The sequence below is a fragment of the Macadamia integrifolia genome, chromosome 2 (genome assembly GCF_013358625.1).
Source record: "Macadamia integrifolia cultivar HAES 741 chromosome 2, SCU_Mint_v3, whole genome shotgun sequence".
NCBI classification, from domain to species: Eukaryota; Viridiplantae; Streptophyta; class Magnoliopsida; order Proteales; family Proteaceae; genus Macadamia; species Macadamia integrifolia.
This window is the reverse complement of record NC_056558.1, coordinates 20,033,985-20,045,418: the sequence shown is the minus strand read 5'-3', so window position 1 is coordinate 20,045,418 and position 11,434 is coordinate 20,033,985. Positions and strand designations below refer to the sequence as shown.

Below are 11,434 nucleotides of genomic sequence, written 5' to 3'. Positions count from 1 at the left end.
GAAGAATCGGTTAGGAAGAAGAGATCCAACAAGTAGTGACCCTATACGTATCCTCTCATCAATACCTTTCAATATGGGAGACCAACAGCAAAGTCCTCCACCTAAATCTCTGAAAGATAAGTTCTACCCTACTAGAGCAGCCCAACCTTCCTACATAGTTCTACCATAAGCGCAGGGCAATAATTTTGAGCTCAAATCTCAGTACATCACTATGTTGCTCCACTTACATGGGCTGACCTCTGAGGATGCATACCTATTCTTCAGAGAATTTGAAGAGGTATGTGTTCTAATTAGGATCCAATAGCTTTCTAATGATGCTATTAAGCTTAGGTTCATCACTTTTGAATTGAAAGACCAAGCTAAGAAGTGGTTGTATGGGTTACCCACAAAAGTGCCCAACTCACAAGATTAATAAGCTTAGAAGTGATATCCTTCAGTTTAGGCAAAAGCCTAGTGAGTCATTTTCTAAACTCATTGGGAGATTCAAGGATCTACTCCAAAAATGCCCTCACCATGGCCTAGACTTATGGCATTTATGCCAAATAATTTATGAGGGTATTAATTACCCAACTAAACAAATGATAGAGTCTATGTGCCCTAGGGGATTCACATCCTTTACAGATGAAGGAAAGACATAGGAATTCTTACTTGACTTAGCTGACAAAACCCCTGAGTGGGAGTCAACCCAAGAAAGTGACAGAACCATAGGACGAAAATGATATTTTGTGGATGGGTTAGTAACCAAAGAATCCCACTTAGATAGCCTAATCAAAAGGATTGAGGCTATTGTTCCTAAAGAGCCATCATTAGTCAATTTGTTAAGATGTGCAATTGGTGCCAATCCCTTGGACATGTTATAGAAGAATGCCCTAACACCTTTGGGGGCACTTCCAATGAAAGTGTTAATGTCTTATATCAAAATAATCCATATAGTAACACTTACAATCCAGGGTGGAAAAATCACCCAAATTTCTCCTGGAACTAGGTTAACCAAGCAGGGCCTCCCAATTTTCATAGTCAAGTTCACCCTGGACCCCAAAGGCCTCAACAACCTTTTGCCCAAAAAACTTTTCCTAGGCCAAATGTAGGACCTCAGGCTACTTTTCCTAGGCCCCCTCTCCTATCATCTTATCAGCAACCCCTGAGTTTACCAATACTAAAGAGGCAAGAAGAATAAGTGACTTGGAAAAGAATATGGCCCTCCTCACGACAAGCCATCAAAATCTTACGAGAGAACTCACCCAAGTTGTCTCAATTCTGCGTGAGAGGGAGAAAGAAGCATTGCCTAGTCAACCAGAGCCCAACCCTAGGCATCAGCTTGTTAGTTCACAAGCACCCACTAATGCATCACTGAATGTGATACAAGGTCAGACCTAACAAGGGCCCTCCAACCATTGTCATGCTTTATGCCCTTAGGAGTGGTCGAGAGTACCAACAGAGTGTTCCTAAATCTTCCTCATCTATTACTCTTGTTAACTCTCATTCTGTTGAGGACACAAGTGTGCCTTTTGTATTAGGTTCGTCTGATGAACCTAAAGTAACTAAAGATGATTTTTTTGAGGAAACCAAAAATGATTCTTCTGAAAAAGAGCAAAACCCTAACAGTCCTGATGTTCCCTCTGTCCCCTTTCCTAATCGCTTTGTAAACAAAAAGAAGACTGCTTCCATGGACAAGATTTTAAAAGTCTTCAAAAAGGTAAAAGTGAACATCCCTCTTTTGGATGGCATATCCTAGATTCTTGCCTATGCAAAGATCCTGAAAGATTTTGTACTCACAAACGTATCACTAGTGTGCCTAAAAAGGTGTTCTTGGCAAGTAACATTAGTTCCATAGTTACTTAGCCTATAGCCATCAAGTATAAGGATCTAGGGATCCTTACCATAGCTTATATTATAGGCAACACCTACATTGAGCATGTCTTACTTGACCTTAGCACAAGTGTGAATATTTTGTCTTACCATGTGTATAAGCAACTAGGATTGGGAGAATTGAAAGCCAATAAAACTACTCTTTAGTTGGCAAATAGGTCTGTTAGGATTCCAAAAGAGATGGTTGCGAATGTCTTACTTAAGGTAGGGAAATTTATTTTTCCTATTGATTTCATTGTTTTAGACACCCAACCAGTTGCTAACATTCGGGACTAGATCCCAATCATTCTTGATAGACCGTTCCTTACCACCAGTAATGCCATAATCAATTGCAAGAACAGTACCATGAAACTTTATTTTCGCAACACTTCTATGGATTTTAATGTCTTTAGGTTGGGTAAGCAACAAAATCCCCATGAGGAGGAAGTTTATATGCTCCAAGAAATTCCAGATTCCATTACGACTTATTTTGATATAGATTTTGATTCTAAATTTCAAGAGTGTATGAAACAATTGGGTGAATTTGATGAGGGAATTATGTCTAAGGTTTGGAGTCTCCAACCACCTATAAAGGCCATTGGACCCTGTCTACCTTAATGCCTAAGCCTTCCATTGTTGAACCCTCTAAGCTTGAGTTGAAGGAGTTTCCTTCCAATCTTAAGTATGTTTTCTTAGGTAAGGATCACACTCTTCCAATCATCCTTGCTTCTGATTTGACTTCAAGTCAAGAAGAGGAGTTGATCGAGCTTCTAAAGGAAAATAAGGAAGCCATAGGAGAGACCATAGCTGACATCAAAGGAATAAGCCCTTCTATTGTTCAACATCATATTCACCTCATTGAGGGGTCCAAACCTTCAACGGAACCCCAGAGAAGAGCCAACATAGTGATGAAGGAAGCTATTCAAAAAGAAATACTTAAATGGATGGATAATAGGATCATTTATCCCATTTTTGACAGGAGCAAGCATTTTTGCAATAGTTCATTTGAGGCCCTCATGAAGAAATATGGGATCACCCATAAGCTGGCTATACCCTATCATCCTCAAACTAGTGGCCAGGTTAAGGTATCCAATAGGCAAATTAAGCAAATTTTGGAAAAGACTGTCAACCCTAATCACAAAGATTCGTCTCTTAGACTTGTGGATGCCTTATAGTCTCACAGAACTGCATTCAAGACTGATCTTGGATAATCTCCTTATCGCCTTGTGTATGGGAAGGCATACCATCTTTCAGTTGAGTTAGAGCATAGATCCTTTTGGGCTATAAAGAAGCTAAATTTCGATCTACCTACTGCTGGTACTCATAGCGGACTCTAACTAGCTGAGTTGGAGGAGCTTCGCAATGATGCCTATGACAATGCTAGGATTTATAAGGCAAAAATCAAGGCTTTTCATGATAGACACATCCTTAGGAAGTCTTTCACACCTGGTGATAAGATTTTTCCTTATAATTATAGGTTATATATTTTTCCAGTTAAGTTAAGATCCCGTTGGGATGGTCCTTATGTTGTGTAGACTATTTTTTCTCATGGTGCTATTGAGGTGTTGAACCCTAGCACAGGTACAATTTTCAAGGTCAATGATCAACGATTGAAGCCCTTCATTGAGTTGTCATCTTCTGCTCTGGAAGAGGTCATGGATCTCCATGAACCTCTTTACATAAATAGCTAACTTTTACCCAGGTATTACCCCCTTGCATTGTCTTCGCTTTTAATTCTTTTCATGCATTGTGGACATTGCATGACTTAAGTGTGGGGGAAGGAAACCAGTTTCTTTTTGCTTTTTGTTTTTTCCCCTTTGTTTTTTTTTTCTTTTTCTTTTTGTTTTTGAGTTTGCTAAGGATGAAGTGCCACTTTGGCTTTTGGCTAATGACCATACCATTTGGTTGGTTGTTGTATGAAAGTAATAATTTTGATTAAAGTACCCACCTTGAACGCATAAAAACCCTGTTGAGAAAAAAGAAACAAGCCTGTGTCTTGAGGTAGGACTCTCTTTTGAAAAATAAGAGACCTTTGTTTTACAGTATTGGACCATATGTAAGTCTGTGGATTCCTTGTACTCTCAATTTGGAGTTGAGACTGATGAGTACATTTATGTGTGAAATCTAGTGAGGTAAAATATGCATTTTACATATTTAGAATGGAGCTACCTTAGGTTTTATTCTCTTTTTGCAGGTTTTATATTTTCAAGGCCTTAAGGACTATCGGGCACTATATCTCCAATTTTACACTTAAAGAGCTCCTATTTCTTTTCATGGTTGCGAAGAGAATGAAATTCTGAGCAAGATGGACGTGTTCAATTAAAAGCACACATTCGTTTGGTCACCCGTACAAGTGATTATTCTTTTCAGGCCAGAAAAAGAATAATGGATTAGAACTTAACCGAGATGCAGAACTAGCCTATTTACAGTTGTCCCAGAGGTACAAGGAAATGCCAACAAGGATCGATGGACCACATCCTTAAGTGATTGAAGATTCGTTTTTGTTAACAACAACTACCTAGCGTAGTTGGTGAGTTGTGGTGTGCAAAATCCCTTGCTTATTAGGAGGTCTCAAGTTTGAACCTCTTAGCTGCCATTTTGTTGAGGTTTTTATTTTAGAAGATTTTCTCTCTCCTACTCATCACTCAAAGGAGGTCGGCCAAAGGGTTTCTTACGCAAGAAGAGAGAGAAATAAAGAAATAAAGAGAAAAATAGAAAAAAGGGAGAAAAATAGGAAAGGAAAAAAAAAGAAAAAAAATAATTAAAAAAATCGACCAAGATGCTGCCCACATTTGAAGAAGAGAGAAAAAAAAAGAAAGCAAAATCGTTGGAGATTCCCTACTTCCTACAATTCTCTATCTTCTCTCTCCTCCACCTCATCAAGAAGATAAAAAAATATATATTTTTTTTAGAAGCTAAAATCTTTAGCTTCCCTCCCCCATTCTCTATATAATAGAATTAACGCAAGGGGAGGAGACACTTCATTCTTCTTCTAGGGTTTTTTCTTAGTTGCTCTATCTCTTTCTCTAGTTTTCTCTTTCTCTAGCTCTAGTTCTAGGTTTATGTTTTAAACAATTTTGTAAGTTCTTTTTATTCAATTAATGCAAGCACTTTTGTTTTTGATTCAGTATTTTATTTTTATTGTTTAAGCAATTGAAGTTGTAATTTTCAAGTTCTAGTTCTAGGCTTAGTTCTAGGTGCCAAGAACAAGCTATGAAGCATGTCTTTCAAGTTCCATTTTTTTTTTCAGATTTGTTTTCTCTAGTACTAGAAATTTCAGATTTGGTTTATTTCAGATCTTTTTTTTAGTACTAGTAGTATCTCAAATCGATCAAGTTTACAGTTCAACGGTTGAAGTTCAAGTAAGTAGGCTCCTTCAGTAGTCTTCTGTCCCCCCTTTCATTCCCTCTTATGACTACCCTTTCTTTCTTAATTTAGGATTTTAATTTCAGTCCTTACATTATTGTTATCCCTTTCCCCCAAGGTTTATGGCTAGTGTATCTGTTGGCTTTGCCCCTTCTAGCCATAGAACCATCATTTTATTGTTTTTATTTTAATTTTCTCCCTTTCCCTAAAGCCAAGTAGAGTAACCCTTGTAAGAGTGACTCTCTGGTCAAGTAGGGAAGCTCATATCATAATGCATCCCTCGGGCTAAGTAGAGAAACCTACTTGTGAGTCTCTCTCTAGCTTTATCCCCTTTCTTTTACTTTATTTTTATTTCAGTATTTTTTCCTTTACTGTTTTTTTTAATTGCATGGGTTATTTATTTTTAGTTATTTATTTATTTAATTTTAATTGCATGGCTTGCGTCTTTATATACTTAGATGACGGATGGTTAGGACGCTATTTTAGATACATACGTTTAGGATGGTAATTAGAAATAGATCATAACCATTAATCGGTTCACTTTCGCATTATTAAAAGAAGCAAAAATAAAATAAAGTGGCTGCTCTCCCTGTGTTCGACCCGTAGCTACATTGATCCGTATGCTTGCGGTTATATTTTAAAATCTTAAACAAGACTTTCTTTTTAGATTGGCATGAGTTGACAAATACACAATTTTAAATGAAGTGTGGAAAGTGATATAAAAGTTAATTTCCTTGGAACTAGATAGGGCATTGCGACTCAGGAAGTGTAGTGTCTTGATCGAAACTCTTAGGGAGGAAATATCTAAAAGAACTCTAGCATCACTGCCTATGTGGGCATATGCAAAAAGTAAAGCTATATAATAACTTGGGTGTCTGGTGTTTGCTCCACCATATCATTTAGGCCAATAGTAGTGGGCATATGCAAAAAGCAAAGCTATACAGTAGGAAAGTATGTGCAAATGTCATTATTGCCTTGGTAACATGTTTGGTCAAAAACACTCCAACGCCTTACTCCTTGGTTCCTTATTACTTCACAAGTGGTTTTGCCTTAAGATAAGGATGTTTTGGAAAAGACAAGGTGAGTTCCAAATTAGAAAATATGTTTGTGCCTGAAATTAATATGGGGTAATAAAAATTCAAGTGTGGGGGTCCCTAGATCAACTGTAAGAGAAATTATCTTTGCTCTGGATCGGTATGGCACTTACCTTTAGCCAAGTTGGGATTTATTGGTTTTTTTTTTTTTTTGAATTTTAGGTGTATCACTGCAAACACCCATGAGACACAACTCATCATCTATGGGTGACCTAGTGGTTTAAAGGCTTGTTACACATGCTAAGTACAACTGTGATTCCTATGAAAGTGAGTTAGGTTTTTTGTTGTATACTTCTTATTCTTTTTGTTTTGCTCGAGGACTACCAAAGACTAAGTGTGGGGGAATTCTGCTAAGCACATTTATGTGAGAAATCTTACAATATAAGCATGCAATTTTACACACTTAGAATGGAGCTACCTTGGTTTTACTCTCTTTTTGTAGGTTTTGTATTTTAAAGGCCTTAGGAACCATCGGGCACCATATCTTCAATTTTACACATAAAGAGGTCCTATTTCTTTTTATAGTTGCGAAGAGGGTGAAATTTTGAGTAAGATGGATGTATTACATTAAAAGTACACATTCATTTTGGCACCCGTACAAGTGAATAATCTCTTTGGATCAGAAAAAGAAAAATGGACCAGAACAGAACCGAGATGCAGGTTTAGCCCTTCTGCAATTGTCCCAGGGTACAAGAGAATATTCCAAATTCTAACTAAGCAAGAGGGACTCACACTTGGGTGCTACACTCTCTCTCCTTCCCCTTGGGTTATTTTCTCTTTTTTGGAGATTTTGAGAAGATTTTCTCTCTCCTAATTTCCACTTAAAGACAAGGGACATAGATGAAAATTCCAAATCAATTAGAAGATTGTCCAAATCGGTCAAAGCAAGGAAGGAAATTTGGCCAAGTGGGGTTGTGCACATGTTTGAAGAAAAGAAAAGGGGAAAAAAGGAATATTTCCTATTTTATCTCTCAATCCAAACCAAATAGGAAACCCACCAACCAAATCCTTTTCTTTCCTTTTCTCCCCTATTTTCTCTCCTTTTTCTCTTCTCTTCTCCCCTCCATCTCGTCACACGATCCAAGAGGGGCCCACACTTGGACGTTCTCTTGTTCTTTCCCCTATTTTCTCTCTTTTCTCTCCTATTTTCCACCTCATCAACAAGAATCTCAAAAAATCCCCTAAACTAGGAAACTAAATCGTTGGACTACCTCCTCATTCCCTATATAAGAGAGTCGACCAAAGAGGGAGGGCGCACTTCTCTTTTTAGGGTTTTCTCTCTTCCTCTTTTCTTCTTTATTATGCTCTAGTTCTAGTTTTAGTTCTTCATTGCTTTGGCTTTTGCTTTGAACACTTTTGTAATTGATTTTATTTAATTAATGCAATGTCTTTTATTTTAGGGTTCATGTTATTCAAGTTGTAATAATTTTAATTTACTAGTTCAAGGCTTTGATCTAGGTGATACGATCCAAGCTTTGAAGCATCTATGTTCAAGTGCAAGTTTTTCTTCAAGATTTATTTTCTCCAGGCCTAGCAATTTCAGATTTGGTTTATTCCAGATCTGGTTCTTAGGATTGGTAGTATTTCAAATCGATCAAGTTTAATTCAAGGATTGAAGTTCAGGTAAATAGGCTTCTACATAAGTCTTCTCATTCCCCCTCTCATTCTCTCTTCTTACTACCCATTCATTCTTAATTTAGGATTTTAATTTTCGGTTTTGCTTTGAAGCTTTTCATTTCTCCTATGGTCCTTGGCTAGACTATGTGTTGGCTTTGCCCCTTTCTAGCCATAGAACCATCCTTTTACTTTTCTTATTTATATTTCATCCCTTTCCCTAAAGCTAAGTAAATAAGCCCTTGTAAAAGTACTCTCCGGTCAAGTAGGGAAGCTCAAACTATTGGCGTTGCATCCCTTGGGCTAAGTAGAGATGCCTACTTGTGTGCCTCTCTCTATCTTTATTCCCCTTTTATTTTATTTCAGTCCTTTTCTTTTACTTTTTATTTATTGCTTTTTATTTATGTGATTTGAGTATTTAAATTCCTAGATGACGAATGGTTAGGTTTTTTAATTCAATTACAATTCTAATTTTCCTAGTTGTGTTGGTTGGGACATTCTTTTTAGATGCATGTGTTTTAGGGAGGCAGTTAGAAGTAGATCACAATCATCAATCCGTACACTTTCGCATTACTAAAAGTAGCTAAAAATAAAGTGGCTGCCTCCTTGTGTTTGACCCGTAGCTACGATGATCCATACGCTTGCAGTTACTTTTAAATCTCAAACAACTGTCCATTCACTACTTGTTGTGTTCCCATGATCTTTACTTTCTTTTGTAGATCATAGGGCTTGCCTTTAAATGATTTAATCCTTATTGGATAGAGTTATGCACATCAGTAAAGACAACAGGGTTCAATTCCTTCTTGAATTCCACTTGTACCTATTCTGTCAAAGCCCAACCAGCTGGCAAGTTTCCTGGCAGAATAGGCCTTTTACTACCCAACAGCTCTACCCCCTTTGGCAGAACTGCACCAAGCAAGTTTTAGGCTTCAAAACACTTTCTACCCAAATCTATTCCCTTTACTTTACTTTACCAGGTCACTTCTTGCCTGGGTTGGGTCTCTATGTACAGTCTGTAATTCAACAGGTCTTACTTAGATCCATATTTACTCTCTGGGATAGCTATTATGCACATCACCTGTCCCAAAGCAAAATTGACACCCATGTGTGGGCAATTCCCACCATCAATTTCATCCTATTTTAGCTTATGATGAAAAGCCCTAAATTTTAGGGTTTCTTAGATAACCCTGTACCCATTTGGGTTTCCAATTGAATTCCATAGTTTGGGCTTTTTCTATGGGAGACTGTATTGGGTCCCCACGTGCAATTCTCAACTCCCAATTTCATATACATATTGTTCTTGTCCCTGATCGAATCCTATTGTTCCAATTTCACAGTCTAGGGTTAGGGTTTTACCTTCCCAGTTAATGCCACAAGTGTAGGGGGTTTGTAATCAGCAGACAAGTCCTTATTCTAGCTCCAAAAGTACAGCAGCACACATCCCATGCACGTGTGGGGGCAACAGTTGTAGCCGCAACGCCATCAGGTGCACCTGCATGCACAGCAACAGCAACAGCAGCCAAGCAACAACATACACTCTCTTCTCTCTTTTCTCGCTTCTTCTCCCTTTTCTCTCATGTGTTTTAAACAACAGAGGAAAAAAAAAAAACCAATCAATTTCCCTTACCTTTCCATTACTCTCACTTATCCCCCACCTACACCATTGTACTCAAGAGTCTACTTTCAGGAACTTTTAACCTTGGTTTTAGTTCACTAGACACCATATTTAGGACTGAGGGGTTCTAAGTTCAGGATGTTACAGAAAGGAAGTATCCGGTTGAAGGTATATATAGGGAAAAGAAGTTCTAAGAAGATATGCCACTCAGTTCATTCTCCAAGGTGATATATTGTACAAAAGATCCTATGATGGGATATAGTTACTATGTGTGGATGAGGATCAAGCTAGAAAAATCATGGAGGAAATTCATCAAGGCCTTTGTGGACCTCATATGAATGCCAAGATGTTAGCCAAGAAGGTTCTTAGGCTTGGATACTACTGGAATACAATGGAAGCAGATTGTGTGAACTTTGTCAAGAAATGCCACAAAAGCCAGATATTTACCAACATTATACATATTCCGCCAATAGAATTACATTCACTCAGCTCCCCATGGCCCTTCTCAACATGGGGCATTAATTTCATAGAAAAGATTAATCCCAAAGCATCTAACGAGCATTAATTCATCCTGGTAGCTATTTATTATTTCACTAAGTGGATGGAAGCTTAGTCATATGCAGCGCTCACGTCTACCAAAGTGGCAAAGTTCATCCAAGAAAACAATATTTGCTGGTATGGAATACCCCAAGAGCTTATCTCAGGTCAAGGATTCCACTTCTAGGGAAAAGCTGATAGAATCTACACAAAGTTTGGGATCAAGAGGCATCGATCCACCACCTAAAGGCCACAAACTAATGGGGCAGTAGAGGCAGCTAATAAGAACATCAAGATCATCCTTCAAAAAATGATTGAGACTCACAGAGACTGGGTAGACAAGTTATATACCTTATGGGCATACCAGACTTTCGTAAGATCCTCAACCAGGGTAACTCCTTTCTCCTTGGTATATGGAGTGGAAGCAATACTACCAGTAGAAATCTTGGTACCATCTCTTAGGGTGCTCTTGGATAGCCAATTACCCAAAGGAGAATTCTTAAAAACTAGGCATGACGAGCTCAATTTTTTGGATGAAAGGCGAATGAAGGCCACGGATAATTTAAGGAAGTATCAATTGAGGATGGCTAGAGCATTCAACAAACATGTCAAACCCCGTCACATAGAAGAATGCGAGCTAGTTCTTCTAAAACAAAGGGCTCCCATATATGACCCCAGAGGGAAGTCCAGGCTAAATTAGAATGGCCCATTTACTTTCAAAGAAATCCTACCAGGCAAGGCTATGAGGCTCATGGATCTCAATGGCAAGAAAGTGCCTGAACTGGTCAACATGGATCAACTCAAGAGATATTATGTATGATAGGATGGATCATCCGAACACACTAGACCTGATTCCTCTTAAGGGATACGTAGGCAACTTGACATGTGCAAGTGCGGTCTAGACAACACTAATAATCAAGGTGCCTAAAATATCATCATAGCTTGTGTCCCCAATAATTACCACTTGGCATCTACCCATTGGATATTGGTCATTCACTTGTGGTCCTTCGGATCCCTATCCAAAATTTCATCTCCTGAAAATTGCTATCCGGCACTAATAATCAAGGTCAGTTCATTTCCTACCCTTGATTGGTCCAAAAAAAAAATAATATTGATGCAACAGTGATAAAAGTTTTGTTGTATTGATAGCTAGTGAGTAAATGTTTTGAAAGTCATTTCTTCCCTTGTTTGTAATGCCTGCAAGAAAAGACCATGGACTCTTTAGATGCAACATTAAGGAAATGGACTTGGGACATAAGTCTTGACACACTGGGGTTGCTGGAATCCCTTAACATGTAGGCACTTAACTGAATTGGGTGCATAGAGCTACATCAACACTTACTTCGTCAGGTACCCCAAC

General features: G+C 38.2%; 1 non-coding gene across 1 annotated transcript; it reads right to left on the bottom strand.

The window, feature by feature from the left end:
- Positions 1-413: 413 nt before the first annotated feature.
- On the bottom strand, positions 414-520 carry LOC122072443. The gene has a single exon (XR_006138458.1). It is a non-coding gene; the product is annotated as a small nucleolar RNA R71 (small nucleolar RNA).
- Positions 521-11,434: the final 10,914 nt, after the last annotated feature.